General features: G+C 40.9%; 1 long non-coding RNA gene across 1 annotated transcript; it reads right to left on the bottom strand.

Annotated features, from left to right (window-relative positions):
• Positions 1-19,553: 19,553 nt before the first annotated feature.
• LOC133822324 (uncharacterized) lies at positions 19,554-20,742 on the bottom strand. The gene is made up of 3 exons (XR_009887863.1): positions 20,524-20,742; positions 19,834-19,955; positions 19,554-19,626 (listed from the first exon to the last, which is right to left on the bottom strand). It is a non-coding gene; the product is annotated as an uncharacterized LOC133822324 (long non-coding RNA).
• Between the last annotated feature and the right edge of the window lie 358 nt (positions 20,743-21,100).

Raw genomic sequence — 21,100 nt, 5'->3', positions numbered from 1 at the left:
TATACTTATTCAATATTTAATATATCCTAAAGTACTCTCTAAATTCCCAAAAATACCCCTAGGCTCCCCCGAGCCGGGTTTAAACCCCGCTGTGACTATTTCGCTAATCCGCTCACTAGGACCGTCTCGAGTCATATACTACAAATATATCCACATAATAATGTGGTCTCAACAATTTATCACATATAAGCACATTTATGCCCTTAACGAGCCAAAATTATAAATATGCCCTTATAAACTATAAAGGGCCCACATGCATATCTAATACTCATATATATGCATATCACATAATCATATAATCATATTAATCATGCATTTAACCATTTAATCACACATATACCAATTATGCCCTCCCAGCACACTAATCAAGGCCCTTAAGCCTTATTAGTGATTTTGGGTCGTTATAGAAAGGGACGTAACTAAATACATGGCAAAGTTCCTAACATGTTAGTAGGTCAAGACAGAGTATCAAAAACCAGTAAGACCATTACAGCCTTTGTGTATCCCGTAGTGGAAGTAAGGAAACATCACGATGGATTTTGCGATTGGGCAGCCCAAGATAGTGGGTCAGCGATATTTGGATTGGGTCATTACGGACCAGTATACAAAGTTAGCTCACTTTTATTAGTAAGGATGAGTAATACAATTGATCAGTATGCAGATCTTTATGTGAGAGAGATAGTGCGCCTTCATGGAATTCGAGGTCTATCTTATTAGACGAGGACCCTTCTTTTACTTCCAAGTTTTGGGGAAGGTTGCAGAAGGAGATGAGTATATAGTTTGAGTTTAGACAGTTTATTATCCTCAAATTGATGGTGAATCAGAGGGAGTTATCCAGTTATTGGAAGGGCACCTTATGAAATGTTGTATGGATGAAATGTTTATTGCCCATTCATTGGGATGAGATGGGTGAGATGTTATATTTGGATCCTGAGGTAGTTTAGGGGACCATTGAGGCTATTGAAAAGATTAGTGTTCGGATGCTCGCTTCTTAGAGTAAATGGGAAAGTTATGTTAATTTGAAATGCAGGAACATGGAATTCCAAGTGGAAGACTGTATACCTTAGAGTATCACCATGAAAAGGGGTGAGGAGAGAAGGGCAGGTTGAGCCCTAGACTAGTAGGACCGTTGGAAATCCTGGATAGGATCGGTCAGGTTGCCTATGGATTGGCCTTATCATTAGCATTGTCGACCATATACAGTGTATTTTATATTTCCATGCTGAGGAAACATGAGTTAGATTAGACTCATGTATTGAGTTATGAGGATCTGGAATTAGAGGCTAAGTTATCCTGTGAGGAATAGCCAGTCCAGACAGAATGAACAAGGTTTTGAGAAACAAAGTTGTACCTTTGGTTAAGGTATTATACAGAAACAGTAAGGTCGAGGGAGCGACCGAGAAACTGGAATCAGATATGTGGGATTGATATTTTGGGTTATTCAGATATAATTTCGATGACGAAATTTTTGTAAGGAGGGGATAATTGTAATTTCTCAAATTTCCTAATAAGGCTTAGGGCCTTGATTAGGGGCCAGGATGGAAAATTATAAAATTATGTGATATATATATGTGCATCATTATGTGATTATGTGAGTTATAGTATAATATGACTTGATATGCATGTTTAGGTGTATTAAATATGCATGTGTGCCTATTTCTGTTTAACTGGGCAATTTTCATAATTTGGCCCGTTATGGGTATTATTTACCTAAAAACGGCTGCTGATGACGTGGCAAGGATTTCTCACACATGATTGACACGTGGCCGAGTCAAAATAAGGCAGTGATGTTCGATTATCGACCAGGTACACATTGCTTCATCAAGCCTGACTATTAGATACGACCAGGCTGGTCGTATGATTCGGTTTATTTCCTTCTAAGATTATAATCTTGTAATAACTACATTGATTATTTCCTCTTTATTGCCTTGATACATGGATATTAAGGATAGTTAAGGCCCATTAGCCCATGTAAACCCCCTTGAGCCTATAAATATGCATGAAATAGCTCAAGGAGGGGACTTTTTTTTGGACCTTTGAATCTTTTTCCTGAATATTGAGAGAGAAAGCATATAGTGCGATTATCCATCGTCTTGTTAAAATTCTCCCAAGGTTTGTGAAACTCAAGAACCCTAGTTCTTTGATCACGGCATTGGGATTCAATATTAATAATAGCACTAAGTGGGCGTAGGTCATTACCATTCATTGGGGCCGAACCACTATAAATCATTTGTGTTTATTCTTTACCATTAGATTAAACTCTTAATTATCATCTCATTTCCCGTCATATTTTTGACTCCGTGTCATTGGCCAAATCGAGGGTCAACATTCTGGTGCTTTCATTGAGAGATTGATAAAAAAACTGTAAGAAAATCTAATGGCAAAGACATCCAAGAGAGCTAGACAGACTGCTGGCACTGCATCATCCCAACCTCCTCCCCCAAATGTGGCTGAGAATGAACCACATTTAGAGTTTGAAGAGGAGGAGTTAGATTCGGAAACGCTAAGGGCAACACTGGGGGTGTTGCAGGACAATTTGGCCAATCTGAGGGCCAATCAGGAGAACGCAATGGAGACAATGGCGTTGCAGCAGAGAGAAATTGAATGTCAGCGCCAGGAGCTGAGTGAGCGGTAGGTAGACATGGACCGTTGGCAGAGGGATGCCATGGCCGCTCTCGAAGCAGCCATCCAATTGGCTCAAAATTAGGCTGCGCCAACCTCTCAGCCAAATCAGCCACCGAGTGTGCCACCTCATAGAGCTCCCAATCCTAGTCCTCCGCTCCAGCCAGTAAGCCCTCAAAGGTCGAAGTAGCCACCTATGGCTCAGGATGATATCCCAGCTAGGGATCCTGAGCAGCAGCCTCCATCTCAGGCTGGTCAAGGCAATCCCCAGCGCCAGAGGCAGAATAGGGCCGGGCAGCCGCCCTGCAGCCTTAGACGCCCAGGGGATGAAGAGCCAAATCCACCGAGCAGGGAGCAGCATCCTTCTGCCAACAGAAGGCATTACAAGTCGGGCTCTGCAGTCAGGGGTCCCCCATGGCATAGTAATGCCTGGGGACCCAACAACCAGCGCAGGCCCCCTTGATGCTCGGGAGATACCAGCCCGAGGAGGAAATAGCTTGAACAGTCGGTCACGCCGTAGTCAGCCACAATTTAGAGATGGCCATGACTATAATGAAGCCGATTTCGGCAGAGGAAATGCTGGTCGGAGGAATGAGGAAAGATGTGGAGGCAGAAGCCCCCCACCTAGAGAAAATAGGCCAGCAAGCCATAACGCTGGGGGGGCAACCCAGGCAGCAAAACATCTTTGATCGACTAGAAGTTAGCGAGCAGAGTCGCAGGGATGATGATTTGAGGGACGTACTCAATGACCGTCGTGAGAGGCACGATGAGTACGCTCCCCCGGTACCGGTCGCCCCAGCGATCCCAGAAGTGGTTCAGGCTCAGATTAATGCCCTGAACCAGGCAGTACAACAGCTGGTCGGGGGACGAACGTCCCACATATAGTACGATAGGAGGAGGGGCACTCCATTTGTACAAAGGGTTGTTGTGGCTGAAACCCCCAGAAAATTCAAGATGCCAACACTGCCAAACTTTGATGGGTACGAAGACCCAGTATCTCACGTTAACAAATTTGAGATACAACTGGATATACAGAAAGTGTCAGAAGATGCCCGCTACAGGATCTTCCCCGCGACACTATCTGTCACCGCCCAGGAGTGGTACTTTAAGTTCCCTCCTGCTAGTATAGTATCTTGGGAGATGTTCGTGAAGGAATTTTACGGACAATTCTATGCGGGTCGCGTACACCCCACAAAGGCCAACCAGCTGGTCGAGATACGCCAAAAGGAGGGCGAGCCCTTAAAGGAGTATGTCCAACATTTCATGCGAGCGGCGGCTAAAGCCAAGATAGTGGGTGATGAAGGCAAGATGATGGCCCTAACTACTGGGTTTAGGCGCCATTCACCCCTCTGGAGTAGCCTAAGAAAGAATGGGGTAAGAAGTACCCAGGAGTTTTTGGATCGGGCTGATCGATATATCAAGCTCAAGGTCTCGATTGCCAATGAGGGGAAATCACCAATGAAGGACAATGGGCCAAAGAAAGAACCTACCAAGGCCGCCAACGAGTCGAAGAAACCCAATGGCAACGACAAGGGCAACGGGAATGGCAATGGTAGAAATGGTGGAAAACGGGCAAGCAATAAACCCTCAGCTTCTGAGAATAAATGCCCCAAAGGCAATCGATACGAGCCGAGACTCACCAACTACACGGCACTTGTCAAAATTCGAGCGGAAGTCTACCAGGCGATCAGCTCTAACGTGCCTTATAAGCGACCCGCACCCATAAGGAAGGATATCTCTAAGAGAGATACGACGAAATTCTGTCATTTTCACAACGACTACAGGCACGACACTAACGAATGCAACCAGTTGAAAGATGAAATTGAGTTCCTGATTAGGCAAGGAAATCTAAGGAGATATGTGCGAGCCGTAGGAGGGTCTCAGCGAGAGGCTCAAGGTGGCAACTAGCAGGCACCTACACGCTAACGCTCGCCACCTTTACAGCCAGCTCCTGTGGCAGGCACTTTACTCACCATCTGTGGTGGCCCACACCTTGCAAGGGACAGTGAGAAGGCAAGGGAACGATACGCTCGAACCCTATGCCATGACCAGGACATCGAGATGATGAGTGTGGAGGATCGAGCTCCAAAGAAGGCTCGGACAGAGGAGGAACTAATAACCTTCTCTGAAGACGATGCCTAGCACGTACGATTCCCACACTCCGATCCGCTAGTCATGGACGTGCAAATTGCCAACATGATGGTGAAGAGGGTGTTGGTTGACACAGGAAGCTCAGTCAACATCCTATACAAGTCTTCACTGGAGAGAATGAAGTTGTCCGTCAAGGACCTGGAGCCATGCAACCAAACCATCTATGGTTTCTCCAACGAAGGGCTCGCCCTAACTGGGTCGATTAGGCTTCTAGTTACAGCAGATATTGCACCTGCTAACGGGACATTACTCACTACTTTCATAGTAGTTGATTGTCCTTCTGCATATAATGCTGTAATTGGGAGACCAATTCCGGTCGACCTGTGAGCTGTCACTTCAATATGGCACCTTACCATGAAATTCCCAACAAACGCAGGGGTAGGATGCATGTTGTGAAATCGGCGGGAAGCAAGGGAGTGCTACAACACCTTGATAACTAAGGCAAAGAAAGGTGTATCAAGGGAGGTTCCCGGAAAAGAGTTGCAAATGGCAGTTGATGTACAAACCCAATCAGGTGATAATGTCACCAAATAAGGTGTTGCCCAAAGTGAAGATAGAGACTTAGATCCTCACTTTGGGGATTTTGAGGAAGAGATAGGACCGATCGAGGACCTTGAAGAGGTCCAACTCGATGAAGTTTATCCAACCAGGGTTGTGAAAGTCGATAAAAACTTAGAGACAACAACAAAACAAGCACTGGTGGAATTTTTGAAGGGAAACCAGGAGGTCTTTGTCTGGTCGCATAAAGACATGTTTGGAATAGACCCTGCAGTCATTAGCCATGTCCTTAATATAGACAAAAGATTCCCACCGGTACAACAAAAAAGGAAGCTGCTCGACAAAGATAAATCAAAGGCCCTGAAAGAAGAAGTCGAGAATCTTAAGGAGAACGGATTCATCAGGGTAGCGTTTTATCCATCATGGGTCTCTATTCCCATGCTAGTTCCCAAGCTGAATGGCAAATGGCGAACATGCGTGGATTTCACAAACCTCAATAAAGCCTGCCCTAAGGATTGTTTCCCACTCCCCAGGATCGACCAACTGGTCGACGCCACTGCAGGGCACGAGATTCTCTCTTTCATGGATGCATTCTCCGGGTATAATTAGATTAGTATGCATCCTCCCGATGAGGATCACACAAGCTTTCGGACTGACACAGGGCTCTACTGTTACAAAGTAATGCCCTTCAGTTTGAAAAACGCTGGTGCGACTTACCAGCGACTGGTCAACCACATGTTTAGGGAGCTGATCGGCACAAACATGGAGGTCTATGTCGACGACATGCTGGTTAAGTCGAAGAAGGCAGAAGGGCATATAGAGGATTTGTAAGAGTGCTTCAACGTCTTGAACAAATATCAAATGAAGTTGAATCCCCTCAATTGCTCCTTCGGGGTAGGATCAGGGAAGTTCTTGGGATTTATAGTAATCTCGAGAGGAATTGAGGCCAATCCTGAGAAGATCAAAGCCCTGGTCGATATGAAATCGCCAGCAAAGATCAAGGATGTTCAAAGTTTGACCGGAAGAATTGCTGCTCTGAGTAGATTTATTTCCAAATCAACGGACAAATGTGTCTCATTTTTTAATCTACTTAGAGGCAACAAGAAATTCGAATGGACGAAGGAGTGCGAGCAGGCTTTCCAAGCATTGAAGACTCACATGGCGCAACCACCCATTCTATCAAAGTCGGTCGAGAAGGAAACTTTGTTTGTCTATGATACAGATTTTTCTACCGCAAGTGTATGGTGTATTGCAATATAGTTTTAAATTAAAAGATGTTGAACCCACAGAGATTAAATATTAAATTCACTAATTACTATTACTGTTAAGTCTATAATTTTAATTAGAAAAGCCAATAAATAAATTAACAATAAAATAAAGAATATGAAATAATAAGAAAATCAAATCTAATGCTCTTGGTAAGTGATTAAATCAAAGATATATGTACTAGAGTAATGATTTCACTATTCAATTATGAACTTGGTTTCTTTATTATCCTAATTAGTTCTCCTCATTTGTAATTTCTAGAATTCTAATATAATGCATTTATCTCTCTCAAGCATATATGCAATTAATCTCAATTAATCAATATGATATCTCTATTCACTATTAATTAATCAAGACGTCATTAAGCAATAGTTATTCTAAGCCAAATTCAAAGAGTTCAAGGAATCTCTCAATCTCACAATCACTCTATGTCAAATCTTCTTATGTCCAATCTACGTTTATCTTTCTCAAGCATAAACCCTAGATTTCAATTCACAATAATGATGGCCAAACATTAATATGAGAAAATTAAATCAAGAAGATATGAACAAACGAGAAGAACTTCATAGAAATAATAATAAAAACCACAATTCAATAATCAAATAGATTCATCTAATACTCTAGCACAAAAAGAGTTTAGTTCTCCATTACAAACATAAACATAATAGCAATGTATTTGTTCATAATTAAAAACTAAAAATGAAAGGAAGAAGAAATAAACTAGATGTAATGGTGATGATCTTGATGATGTCTAGCCTCCTCCTCTTCTCCAAGCCTCTAATCTCTGATCTAATCCCCTCCAAAACGTCCTTAGACCCTAATTAAACTTTTCCTTTTATATCCCTTGCAAAAAGACCTCTTTTGCCCTTCAAAAATCGCATTTTAAAATTTTCGTACGGCTCCCGGCACTGCTGTGCCACAAATGTGCCAAAAACGAGCTCTCTGTTTCAGACAGGCGCTGCAGCCCTTAAGGATGGCGCTACAACCCTAATTCAGCCCAGAAATAGCGATGCAGCCCCTGAATATGGCGATGCAGCCCTATTTCACGAATTTTTCATTTTTCTTCGTTTCACTTCCGTTTTGTACAAATTTCGCGCCACTTTTCCTTGGACCCTACACAAACACAACACAAGCATAAAACCAAACAAAACACCCTAAACACCTACAAATTAGATATAAAATGACACTAATAAGTGAATCTAAAATTCACTTATCAGTCTACTTGGCGATGACAAAATACGCTGATAGTGTTGTCTTAGTAAGAGAAGAAGAAGAAGGCGTACAGAAGGTTGTTTATTATGTAAGCAAAAGGCTAATTGAAGCGGAGCTGCAGTATCCACCTATTGAAAAGTTAGCCTATTGCTTAATTTTAGCCTCTAGGAAGCTGCGGCCTTACTTTCAAGCTCACCCAGTCACGAGTCTGACCGACAGCCTCTACGGCAAGTTCTTCAAAAGCTAGAAGTCGCAGGAAGATTATTGAAATGGGCGGTCGAACTCGAGCAGTTTGATATCTCTTACTTGCCACGAGCAGCAATAAAAGGGCAAGCCCTAGTTGACTTTATCGCTGAGTTCACTAGGCTCCCAGATAACGAGCAGTCAGAAACACCTGAAGAACCTGAGCCTCAAAACCGAGCCTCAAAACCGAGCCTCAAAACCGAGCTCCCTCGTGGAAGTTATTTACAGATGGTTCTTCTAACGAGTTCCACGCAGGAGCAGGGGTTATTTTGATAATGTCTGAAGGGCATCGATTTCACTGCGCAATTAGGTTTGACTTTACTGCTTCTAACAACGAAGCTAAATATGAAGCACTGCTCGCTGGGTTACGATTGGCCAGAGACATGAACATAAAGGCACTTGACATCTACAGTGACTCTCAGCTGGTGGTAAATCAAGTCATGGGAGAGTACCAAGCTCGAGGTTTAAAGATGGTTGTTCACTTAAACAAAACAAAGGATCTATTAGCGCAGTTTGACAAGTACACCCTTCAGCAAGTACCTTGCGACCAGAATTCAAATGCTAATGCTTTGGCCAAGTTAGCAAGTGCGAAGGATGTTGATACTCTGAACATAGTGCCAGTTGAACGGCTGTCTGTACCAAATATCCAAGCAGAGGAGACTGCTTTATTGATCCAAATGGCGAATACATGGATGGCACGCACCATACATAGAGTATTTGTGTAACGCCCTGGATAGCCAAGACCGCTACACTGTGTACTTATAAAGGTGCAAGACTTGCTAATCAAGTCATTAATTTAAAAACGTGTCACTAAACATGTATGAGCTAGGGTTAAAAAGGTTTTGGTCTCAAAAGTTTCACTTTATATAATTAAGCAGTTATATACACGGGATCCCAAAAGAAACAGCGTTAAAAGTTGGTTTACAAACTTCTGAAGATACATAAACAACTGTTAGCCATACTAAGGCAAAATAGACAATCTTTGGGTCTCGCGTCCCTGCCTAAACCTCAACCGTGGTGGATGAGCAGCTGGCCATGTACATTCCACTCACAGAGCTCTCCAATCAAGGCTGATCTAGCTTGCCCTTGCCTTTACCTGCACCACGTAGCACCCGTGAGCCAAGGCCTAGCAAGAAAACATGTGCAACATAAACAGTTATAACAGATAGTAAATCTACTAAGCACAAACTCTCATCAAATAATCCACATTAATCATTCAGCATATAATCAGAATCATGGATGCAATCAAACACTTATAACATTCATGTCACATAATAATCAGGGCCGACAACTTAGGCCCACCCTCTGTTTATCCCACTGACTCCAGCCCGCTTAAACCGAGCTCAGTGCATATTAAGCTGTCCTCGGCTACCAGTGGCCAAGCCCTGTGTGCTAGTGTAACCTTTAGCACCCTTAGGTCGTCGGTTCACTAAATAGCTTGCATGGCATAATACCATCTTTTCAAGCATACACAATAGGGAACCCTTAGTCCCGTCACAAATATTCAACCAGGTGCAGTTTTCTTACCTTTGATCTTTGCAGTTTCAGATTACGGGCAACGCTCCTCAAGCACGATCCATTCCCGAGCCTACGCGTTTATCACCTAGTCACAACCAAAGTATTAGGTTTCATTAATATCCAAATATAGGTTTCCGGGTACAAACCTAACTTTCGGGAATCCAAATCCCACCAAGCACGGTGGTGAAATCGATCCCGAGCATTCTAGACCACATTCCCATCCTTAAAAACCCCTAGCGTTCAAGTGCACAACTAAGGGCTGCGACCCTTGAAGCTTAGTCGCAGCCCTAGCCTCAAAACAGAACCAAGGACCACCCTAGGCAAAGACACGCACCGCAACCCTTGCAATGGGCGTCGCGGCGCTCACCCTTGGCCGAGCCTCCTTGGCTCATCTTCAACCTAGGGTCGCAGCGCTCTAGAACAGAGCCGCAGCCCTTCCCTTAGAGCCCAGAAAACCCACCATTTCCAACATCTAAACCTCATCCAAAACCATCCCAAAGCTTCCCATTTCAACACCCAACAACCCCAACACTTTCAGAGCAAGTTAAGCCACACAATTCAACAGAAAATTCAACCTAAAACTCATAGAAATCACACACTTAATTCCTAAAACTTAAGAACATAAACACCCAAAGCTAACCAGCCAAAAACTCAAATTCAAACCTCTAATTCATAAATTAAAGCTTACCTGGTTAGTGGAATCCTTCCTCTAGTCAAGACCTAGCTGATTCCCAATGATTTTCCAGCTCAAACTCCACCCTAAACATCAATTAGGCAATAACCTCAATACCCAGCTGAAAACTCAAGGTTGAACTTCAGTGAACACATGGTTTAATCCTTACCTTATATTTGATTTGATTCCCTTGAGTAAGTCTTGAACTAAACCTCAGAAATCCAACTCAATTTCCCAGCGATTTCCAGCTCAGAAATCCCAGAATTTCTCTACTTCTCCTTTGAGTTTTCACTTAGTTTCCCTTGTGTTTTCCTTGAGAGAGAGGAAAGAAGAACTGAGAAAGAATGTTTAGGTCGGTTTATTCTTTCTACGGGTTTCCTCAAACTTTTCTTATCCGTTAAGTTAATCCCAAGGCTCGGGGTGCCAGAACCGTCTCCGAGGGTAAAATGATAAAATCCCCCAATATTCCCGCCTAAACTTCCTAACCTCAAATATATCTCCATATATTTATTTTCATAACCCGATAGTCGAAATAGCTACCCGATACCTAAAATACCCTTGACTTATCCAAAGTCAACTGCTAAGCCCCGTTGTGACTTTTCCCCGCTAACTAGCTCTAGGATCGCCTCGAGTCGTGCTCTGCAGACCTACCCACATAATAATGTGGTTCTCACATATATCACATATGTATATCATATTATCATCAATTATCATACAAACATTATTAATCATAGAATTATGCATTAAATCAATAAAGTCATTCAATTCACATTAAACCCAATTATGCCCTCCCGGCACACTAATCAAGGCCCTTAAGCCTTATTAGCGAATTTGGGGTTGTTACAATTTGACACAAGGCGTGTTACCAACGGACAGAATCAAAGCCAAGACCCTTCAGCGGCAAGCTGCTAGGTATATCCTGGTCGATGGAATTTTGTATCGAAGGGGATACTCGGTGCCATTCCTCAGATGTATTTCAAAAGAGAAGGCCAAAGAATTGATGAAAGAGGTACACGAAGGCTTTTGTGGGGACCACGCTAGGGGGCAAAGCTTATCAAAAAGATCCTGAGGCAAGGGTACTTCTGGCCAACGATGAATGAAGACTCGATGGAATTTGTGCGGAGGTGCGACAAGTGCCAAAGGTTCTCCAAAATCCCACGAGCAGCCCCTAATGAGCTGAAACAGATGCAAAGTCCATTGCCATTTGTAGTCTGGGGTATAGATTTAATTGGATCTCTGCCCACAAGAAAGGGCGGAGTCAAGTATGTTGTGGTTACCGTCGATTACTTCACTAAATGGGTCGAAGTCGAGCCACTCGCAACCATAATGACAAAGAAAGTGCTGGATTTTGTGGTCAAAAACATCGTATGTCGCTATGGATTGCCAAGGAAAATTGTCTCAGACAACGGCACGCAGTTTGATAGTGATCTGTTCACATACTTTTGCGAATGGCATGGGATTATCAAGAGCTTTTCTTCAGTTGCTCATCCCCAAGCAAATGGACAAGTCGAAGCAGTCAATAAAACGCTAAAGGATACTCTGAAGAAAAGACTAGAAGAGGCTAAGGGGGCATGGCCGGAGCAATTGCCTGAAGTCCTTTGGTCGTACAGAACTTCCCACCGAACAGCAATGGGTCATACCCCATTTTCCTTGGCTTATGGGTATGAAGCTATGTTTCCTATTGAGTTAGATCCGCCTTCGCATCGCAGAATAATGTATGATCAAGGCTCTAATAGTCAGCTATTGATGGAATCCCTAGACTTGATCGATGAGAAACGTGAGCAAGCCCAACTCTGAGTAGCTGCTTACCAGTAAAAAGTCGCTTGATATTTCAATTCTAAAGTGTGTGAAAGGAAATTCAATGTCAGAGATCTAGTACTTCGAAGAGTTTTCTTAAACACCCTTGACCAAGCTGCTGGAGTACTCGGACCTAATTGGGAAGGACCATACCAGATTGAAGAAGTCCTCCATCCAGGCACCTATAAACTTGCTCGCTTGAATGGAGATCTCGTTCCTCGCTATTGGAATGGAGAACACCTGCGCAAGTACTATCAACGAACAATTCTTCTTAAAGAATTGGCTTGTATTAATTTTATTTTTTACAAGTTATGAAAAAGGGTTGGTCGTTTTATGTGACTAATCGCTTATAAGTGTAAGATCTTATTGATCACTCGTACAAACACTTTTTTTCCATTTATTACGAGAAATATAAGGGACTGTGCGCAGCAAGTCATTCTTGCCAATTATTGTATTTATTACGAGTATTCTTTCATTACGTGTGTTGTTTTGTTGTATTATCACTTTAATTTCTTTGCTCCGAGCAGTAATGTTCAAACAGGTTTTGGTCAAGGCAAGTGACTAAGGACCTAAAGCTCCCCAATCACTTGGGGGGCATATAAGGCATCTAGTAAGCAAAGCATATCAAAAGGTATGTAAACACATGAGCAAAATAAGTGAAAGCATGCTAGGGTACTTAGAGTATTTTTCAAAATTTTGTATTTTGTTAAATCAAACCAAAGTATTATGCTAAGTTTGGTCATGCAAATAGATGTTATAATAAAATGCAAATATTATAATATCTAGAGGAATTCCTTTACACCGTGAGCAGTCGCTGCTCAGATGTAATTGTTTGTTAAAAGGAAAAAGTAGCTGCCCGCGCAGCAATAAAAATTATATTATCTTTACATCACGACCCCGTAGGTCGTGTATTTAAAAGATAAAAGAATAAAACAAAAATAACAGACTACGAGGCAGGAGGATCTTGAGGGGTGTCCTGGTCGACAACTGATAAGGTCATTTTTGTATGATATCATTTTTAATGGTTTTAACTTAGTTTCGTGATTCTACAACATATTTTCTACATTGCATTTTATGATGATAAATCTGACATTTTGATGGCAAGTGTAGTTAAAATGAAGTTTTAGGAGTATTCCAAGCTTTCGGGATTGAAATGTTGAAGTGGCGGGAACGTACAAGCTATCTAAGATCAAGAATTGAAGAAATTGAAGGTAGGCCGCGGCTCATAAAACTCAGGCTGTAACGACTCAAAATCGCTAATATGGCTTAAGGGCCTTGATTAGTGTGCCGGAAGGGCGTAATTGGTTTATGTGTGAATTTATTGATTTAATGCATGATTACATGATAAGCACGCTTGTATGATTATATGAATGTAAATGCTATATTTGTGAGAACCACATTATTATGTGGGTAAATCTGCAGCGTGCGACTTGAGGCGATCCTAAGGAGCTAGTTAGTGGGAAGTCACAACGGGGCTTAATATTTGACTTAGGGTAAGTCAAGGGGTAATTTGGGTATTAGATGATTATTTGGGTTATCGGGTTATGGAAATAAATATATGGAGATATATTTGAGGTTAGGAAGCTTAGGCGGGAAATTTACCATTTTGCCCTCGGGGACGTTTCCGACACCCCGAGCCTCGGGATTGATTTAATTAACCAAGGTTAGACTTAACAAAACAGAAACCAGTGGAACAAAAGAGATAAACTGACCCTTTAATAGTTATTCTCCTCTTCTCTCTTCTCTCTCAAGAAAGCTATAGAAAACTAAGGTGAATTCAGTTGGAAATCTTGTGATTTGAGCTGAAGTTTGAGGAATTAGCTCAGCTCTAACCAAGGAGCACTCAACCAAGGCCAAGGTAAGAATTGAGGTTTGTTTTTGGGTGTTAGAATTCTGAGTTTTGGCTAAATATTAAGGGTGTTTATGGTTTGAATATTTAAGGACTGAATTGGAGCTGAGAAGTTTGGGTTTTGGCTCAGAAGTTGTTAAGGAGGTGGCTCATCAAAGAAGGTAAACTTCAATTCGTAATTTAGAGGTTAAAATTTGAGTTTGCATGACTGATTTTTGTGTTTTGAGCTGCTGGGTTTCAGAAATCAAAATGAGATTTTAATGGGTTTTTAAGCTGGATTTCTGTTGGGTTATGCTGTTAGAATCATGTTAAAAGTCTTGTGATTAATGGGTTTTAGATTTAGGGTGCTTTGGGATGGTTTTGATTAAGGTTAGGATGTTAGAAATGGTGGATTTTCTGGGCGCGAAGGGTTGGGCCACGGCTCTGTTCTAGAGCGCTGAGGCCCTACGAAGCAAAGGAGCCAGGGAGGCTCTGCCAAAGGGGAGCGCCACAGGGCAGGGCCGCAACTCAAATGGGCGTCAGAGAGGCTTAGCCTCTGTTTTTGGGGGCGGGCCGCGGCTCAAAAGGGAAAATTTGGCTAAATGGAGGTTTTAAGTGCGGGAACCTAACCTAGGGTGCTCGGGATCGATCCCACCACCGTGTTTGGTGGAATTCAATGTCCCGGAAGCTAGAACTTTATCCGGGAACCTTTATTTGGGTATTAATGGAATCCATTATCTTGATTGTGACTAGGTGCTAAGCTAGGGCTCGGGGAACAGATCGTGCTCAGGAGGCATCGCTTGTAATCAGTACACCTGAGAACTAAAGGTAAGAAAATTGCACCCGGTTGTGTGTTTGTAATGGGACTAAGGGTTCCCTTATATGTATGCTTTGAAAGAGTGGTATTATGCCATGTAAAAATAAACCAACGGCCTAAGAGTGCCAAGGTTAAACTAGCGCACAAGGCGCGGCTCGGCCAATGGTAGCCGAGGACAGCTTACTATGCAATGAGCTCGGTTTAAGCGGGCCGGAGTCAGTGGGATAAACAGAGGGTGTGGCCTAAGTTGCGGCCCTGATTATCATGTAACTTGGTTTGTATTTATGCTAGCTACAACTTTGATTCTGAAAATGTGCTATGTGATTACTGAGAGTGTTAAGTGTTTGATCATGCTTAAAGAATTATTCATCTGCTATTGTTGTTATGATGCATACTATGTTTTCTTGCTGGGCCTTGGCTCATGGGTGCTACGTGGTGCAGGTAAAGGCAAGGGCAAGCTTGAACAGCCCTGACTTGGAGAGCTCTGTGGGCTAAATGTACATGACCAGCTGCTCAGCCACCACGGTTGAGGGGCAAACAGGAACAGAGGAACCAGAAATGTTTGTTTTGCCTTAGAATTGCTGATGGTTGTTCAAACTTTAGAAATTTTGTAAACTGACTTTCGAACGTTGTTCCTTTTTGGGATCCCATGTATAAAATGTTTTGCTATATAGAATGTACACTTTTGAGACCAAAACCTTTTAACCCTAGCACATTAGTGGGTTCAGTATCACGTTTTAACTAAATGACTTTATTAGCGAGTCCTGCATCTTTATAAACACACAGTGTAGCGGTCTTGGCTATCCAGGGCATTACACAGGCCGTGGTGCTTTAAATGGAATTGGAGTTTCAGAATTTTTTTTTCCAGACAGGCCGCTGCCTGAGTGACCAATTTGTGCATAGATTTTGTCCTAGGCCACGGCTCGCATTTTCCAGGTCACGGCTTGCGACGTCGTTTTAAAATTTTTAATTAGAATTTAATTGAGACTATAAAGGATTATTATGGTTAATTTTAGAGAGGATTTTTATGACGGTTTAGGAGAGAAAAAGACTCAGAAAAGGCTGAAGAGAAGATTACAAGACTACATTACTTTTGTTCATCAATCTAGTTTCTTTTCTTCCCTTAATCTCTTTAATCTTAATTATAATTATGTTTGTAATTATGATTACTATTATGGAGTAGGTTCTTTTTAGGTTAAGGGTTAATTCAAAACCCAAGACATGAATTCTTGATTGTTGATAATGAATATCATTCTTTAATTTCTCTCAATATTAAATTGTTTCTATTTTTCCAATTGAATGTTATGGATTTTGTGATTTCTTGTTAGGTGGCCAACTAATTAAAGTTTTACATTATTCAATTGTCATCTTAGAATTACTACTCACCTAATAGTTTAGGATTCTAAGTGTATGTGATAAATTGCAATTGATAGTTATGTCAAAAGAATTGTTGATTGTGATGAAAAATAGAACCTAGGTTAAATGAATTATATGCTTCATTAATTTATTGCCTAGATTAACTTGTTTCCATAGGACTTAATGCTTTATCTAAGTTAAATAGATTGTATGCTTCATAGATTTATTGCTTAGATAAAAGAGTTAATTATTGAGCGCTTCACCTTGATTCCTTATAATAGGGAGACTGGGATAATTGTCTGCTTCAGCATTATCTACGGGGTTAATAGTTTAATTGAGAAATTTGAATAATATTTATTATTAGTGATTAGCAATGATTGTTGAGGGTGGAGATTAACCTTTAACTGTTTCTTAATTTCATAATATCAATCTTTATTTGCTTTCTAGTTTATGTTATTTAATTTTGAGTTAAAAATCAAAATCCCCCTTTTAAGTTTTAGTGTTAATTATTGAATAATATAATGAACGATAGTCCTCGTGGGTTCGACTTGTGCTTGCTATTATACTAAAATAATTCGAAGTATTGAAATAAAAATCATTGTTAAATTTATTGTGGTATACGACAGCCATCAACAACAGTTGTAGTTTCATTGTCTGCCCCCTCAACGCCAATGGCCAAGGAGAATTCGAGCGAGGCAGGTATCTTTGCTCTCTCTTCTTCTGCCAGGCGAGCAACGCATTGGGCTATCTTAGCATGCCTCATGCGCTCGGGAAGATAGCTGAAGTTGGCCTCCTGGTTATGTTTCCAGAAGTCATAGAAACACTTAACCGTGGCGTTCTTGTACCTCTCCAAATTACTGTCGTTGGCTTTTTCAAGTTCCTCGATTCGGCCTTCCAGCGTTGCAGCCTCTTGTCTGCTCACAATCAGGTCCTCCTCGAGCTTTTTAGTCTCGCAGTAGTTGATGCAATTAGACTCCTGGTCTCTTGACTCAATGGCCTTATCTAGAGCAGTCTGTTTCTCCCTTAACTCCGCAGCCAGCTTGTTTTTCTCCTCGAGCAATGCTGTCTTCTAAACTGCCTCAAGCTGCTCGGCATGTTTTGCTTCGATAACCTTGAGCTCCTTAGCGTGCCATTGCTCAGACGTCTTGGACTGCTCGGTGACAACTCCTGAGCGGAGCCAGCCAGCAATAACGGTCAGCATTGCCTGCGATCAGCACAAAAATTAAAATTGACTGTAATATATAAAAGGATTTAATCTCCACAGAAAAAGACAACTTACACTTGCGAGCTCGTTTAGTGCGCGGGTTAAGATCTGGTCGACGTCCATCATCTTTGTCCCAGCCATCGCTTCTCGGCAATGCTCGTGCCTCAGAATTTTTGCCATCCTGTCTTTGGCCGATCTTAGGGCACGGCTCGATATGTCGCCCCCTGTGGAAGCAGGGGCAACCTGCTGAGTCTGGTTAGCTGGAGCCAGTGGGGAAGGTGTCGACCCGACCAGAGCAGGCAGAGTTTGCTGCTCGAGGGGAGAAGGAGGTGGTGTTGCATTTTTTGAGGGTCCGTCTGCCGGAGGGTTTGCAATACGGGTTTTCTTGGCCAAAGGCGCTTTACTACTTTCCCCGTGATGTCGCCTGCTCACTTTCTTCTTAATCGCAGGAGCTTCAGGAGCTTCGGGTGCACTGTACATATCGAACACATTTTTGGATTCCATGTCTGCAAGAAAGCAAGTACACGGACAGTGAGATAGTACAAACAACTGAGTGTGTTACGTTAGGAAAAGAAACAAAGAAAATTCTAAGTAAAATACCTGAGCTATCATTATTGGTCGCTACATTATATACTCTACTAGTGTTACACTCACTCTCTGGCATGAAGAAGTCTGAATCTAAATTGGAAGTGTACTTAAAATTGTCGTCCCCATCAAACAAGTGACAGGGAATTGACAAACTATCTAAGAGCGAGAGATCAGTACCGTTCTCATCCGAAGATTTGTCGAGAGGCTCGAGGGGTTCGGTGGCTTTCTTTTTTCCATTTCCCAGTGGGGTGGGGGGAGAAGCAGCTCGCGAGGTGCTGGAGGGGTTCCCTGATTGTCACTCTAATTGTCCTCCTCCTTTGAGGTTGAGACACGTCTGGGTGTTGCTCGGGAATCTCCTCGTCGATGGCACTTCCCGCTGTTGACTCCCTCACATCCTAGTGAGGTGCCAAAAGCCCGACCAGCCTCAGGTTAGCCTCTATGACCAAATGCTTGACGCTCTTCTCTACGTCACTCAGGCTGGCCAAGAGTGCTGATCAGATTTCCATGTCTGGAGTGGGAGCTGGTCGCAGCCATGGACTTGAAATACACTAAATCTCTAAGGGGAATGCAGGAAGAATTAAAGGAAAATAAATGACCAGGGGAGTAAAAATATTACCTCCTTGAGTGAAGGCCAGGTTGTTGGCAATCATGTTTGTAGTCAGAAAGTACTCTAGGTGGTACTTCCCCACATTGGAAATAAAGGTTGTATCATTCAGGAAAGTACGGGACGTTTCCTGGTGACAAAAGTGGAAGAACCCCGTGTTTTCTTGGTTGGGGTTAGATTTTAGGTCGAATAGATAGTTGACCTCATGTGGTGTGGGGACATGCCATTTCTTGTGGCTATAAAGGATATAGAGTGCAAAGAGCATCACTACAAGAAAAAATGCTTTTAATAACACCGAAAATGTGTTATCAAAACATACCATAACACTTTTTGATGTGTTAAGACCGACTATGTTATCGTAGGTCAAGGTACTTTACATAACACTTTATCACTGTTATACAGATGTGTTATTATACTGTCAACGATAACACACTTTCTGTGTTATTTTAATATATAAATAAGTGTTTAACTATGTTATTTATAGTCGATTATATAACACATTTCAATACTTATAAATCTGTGTTATACTACACTTTAGTATAACACTTTTTTTGTGTTATACTATACTTTAGTATAACACATTTTTTGTGTTATACTACACTTTAGTATAACACATTATTTGTGTTATATAATGAAGTTTGCATAACACAATTCTTTGCATAAAAAGTGTTATTGTAATAGATATTATAATACAATTTTCATATTATTGTTATATTTAGATATGTTTAAATTCTCATTATATATTTTATTTATATAACACTAATTTATTCTATTATATTTTAATTTTTTTTATATAATTAAAATTAGCTATCTAATATATACTAGCATCATCAAATGAACTTGATTTTCAAATAACAAAAAGTAAGAACATTCAACATTGTATTAACAATCCACAAATTAGTTTAAAACATTCAACACTGTCATCAACAACAAAATGTTCTTTTAAGTATTCAAGGAGTCTAAAAGTTACTACTTTCAACACAAAGAAATAAACAAAGTTACTACTTTCAAGGAGTCTTAAACATCATTTTATACTTCGCTTGTCACATCTGCAAAATAAACAAAGAAATGTTTTATTGTTATTATCTAGCATCACAAATTACTTCAAGAATATTGTTAGAGAATTTTGGAAAAAATTCAAAAAAATTGAGTATTATTAAATGCTAGCTGACTTACCATAGCAACAGCAACAGTAGTGCGGCAAAATCGTCTTAATTCAAATTTTGAACTAATTTTCAAAACCATAAGCCTGCAAGGAAAAAGTCCCAAATTAAATTATCAGATATGCTAAGAAAAATCTTAATAGAATAATAAAATCTTGAAATTTTTTGACACGTTTCATAAAAGATCAAAAGCATTTAGATATGTACAACAATCACAAGTATGTTTTGAAAATTAGTAAGTTAATAAATAAATAAAAAAATACAATAGAAGGTGATATACTCGTAGCGCTCACAGAAATGAAGTGCCATCTCCCCAACTGCTGCTCCACTAACAATTACTTTGGCACCGGAATCAGCAACTGCCTTTATAAGCTCCTCAACTTTAGCTTCTTCAGTTTTTCGCATAATTTTCTAGCTACAAGATATTAAAAAAACTATGAGAACTACTTAAAGGCACATAATACATAAAAATGTCAAGGATAACATAACAAGCCAAGATATTAAGAAGCAATTTTATATCAACTGGAGCAAGAACAGAGCAGAACAGTATTCTCACGATGGTGTCATTTGGCATTCCTGAGTCAGGAATACCCACCAATATCATGGGAAAGAATAGAATTGCAAGCCCAAAACTGTCCAGCAAGAAAAGCTTTTCTTTTTTTAATTCATCATTCATTAAGGAGAAAATATGAACAAAACAACCAAAAGAACCCAGAAAAATGGATGCCACTAAACATTAATATGAGATGAAGGAAAATTTTGCACAATACATTAGTTACATGGAGGATCAAAATTAGCCACAACAACAAAGCCATTGACAGACAGGCAACTACAAGTGCATGCAAATAAAAAGCAAGAAATAAAGAAAATAAAACAGAAAATAACTGCTAGGTATATTGGCTACCTCGTGAATAAGCAAGCCAGAATAAGAAGAGAAACGTTCATATAACAACAAGCAAAAAATATCCATTTCAGAATTTTACCTGGTCAGCACTATGAATCAGAATTTCTCCAGTCTCTTCACCACTGGAGGTTCCACCATCCACCTCTTCATGGGTCATAGTATCAAGCAAGATTTTAATAGGCCTACCATGATCAATTCAAAGTTTCAAAAGACAAGTTATTACAGTGCTAGTGGTTGTCCTTCCTCTGCCCATCTATGATTTTTAACGATGTTTAGAAAAAGACAAAGTACAGTAGATAGAATTGCAAAATATATTTATATCTAAAATGCACAATACAACATAGGAAGAATGAAAAATGTCAACCTGGCAATTGAAAACAAAAGCAGTATAGGTACACGTGCATATTTAATAGGAAAACCATCAGCCTCTAAGCATTTAAAAACCTCAAGCGAAGTCTGAATAGCACCAAAATTTACATGTTCCCAAGCATCAAATATTTGCCCATCATTTGTTTCATGAATTACCATTATGGCACTCCATGGTTTTAAACAGGCAGGGGAAACATGAAAGGAAAGAACAACATCTCTCTATCCATTGAAGCTAAATATTAAAAACAAGTGAGAAACATCAGTACTAAAATCCTTCATGATGATAT

The sequence above is a fragment of the Humulus lupulus genome, chromosome 1 (assembly GCF_963169125.1).
Source record: "Humulus lupulus chromosome 1, drHumLupu1.1, whole genome shotgun sequence".
Classification (NCBI taxonomy): domain Eukaryota; kingdom Viridiplantae; phylum Streptophyta; class Magnoliopsida; order Rosales; family Cannabaceae; genus Humulus; species Humulus lupulus.
This window is presented reverse-complemented; position numbering and strand designations above follow the sequence as displayed.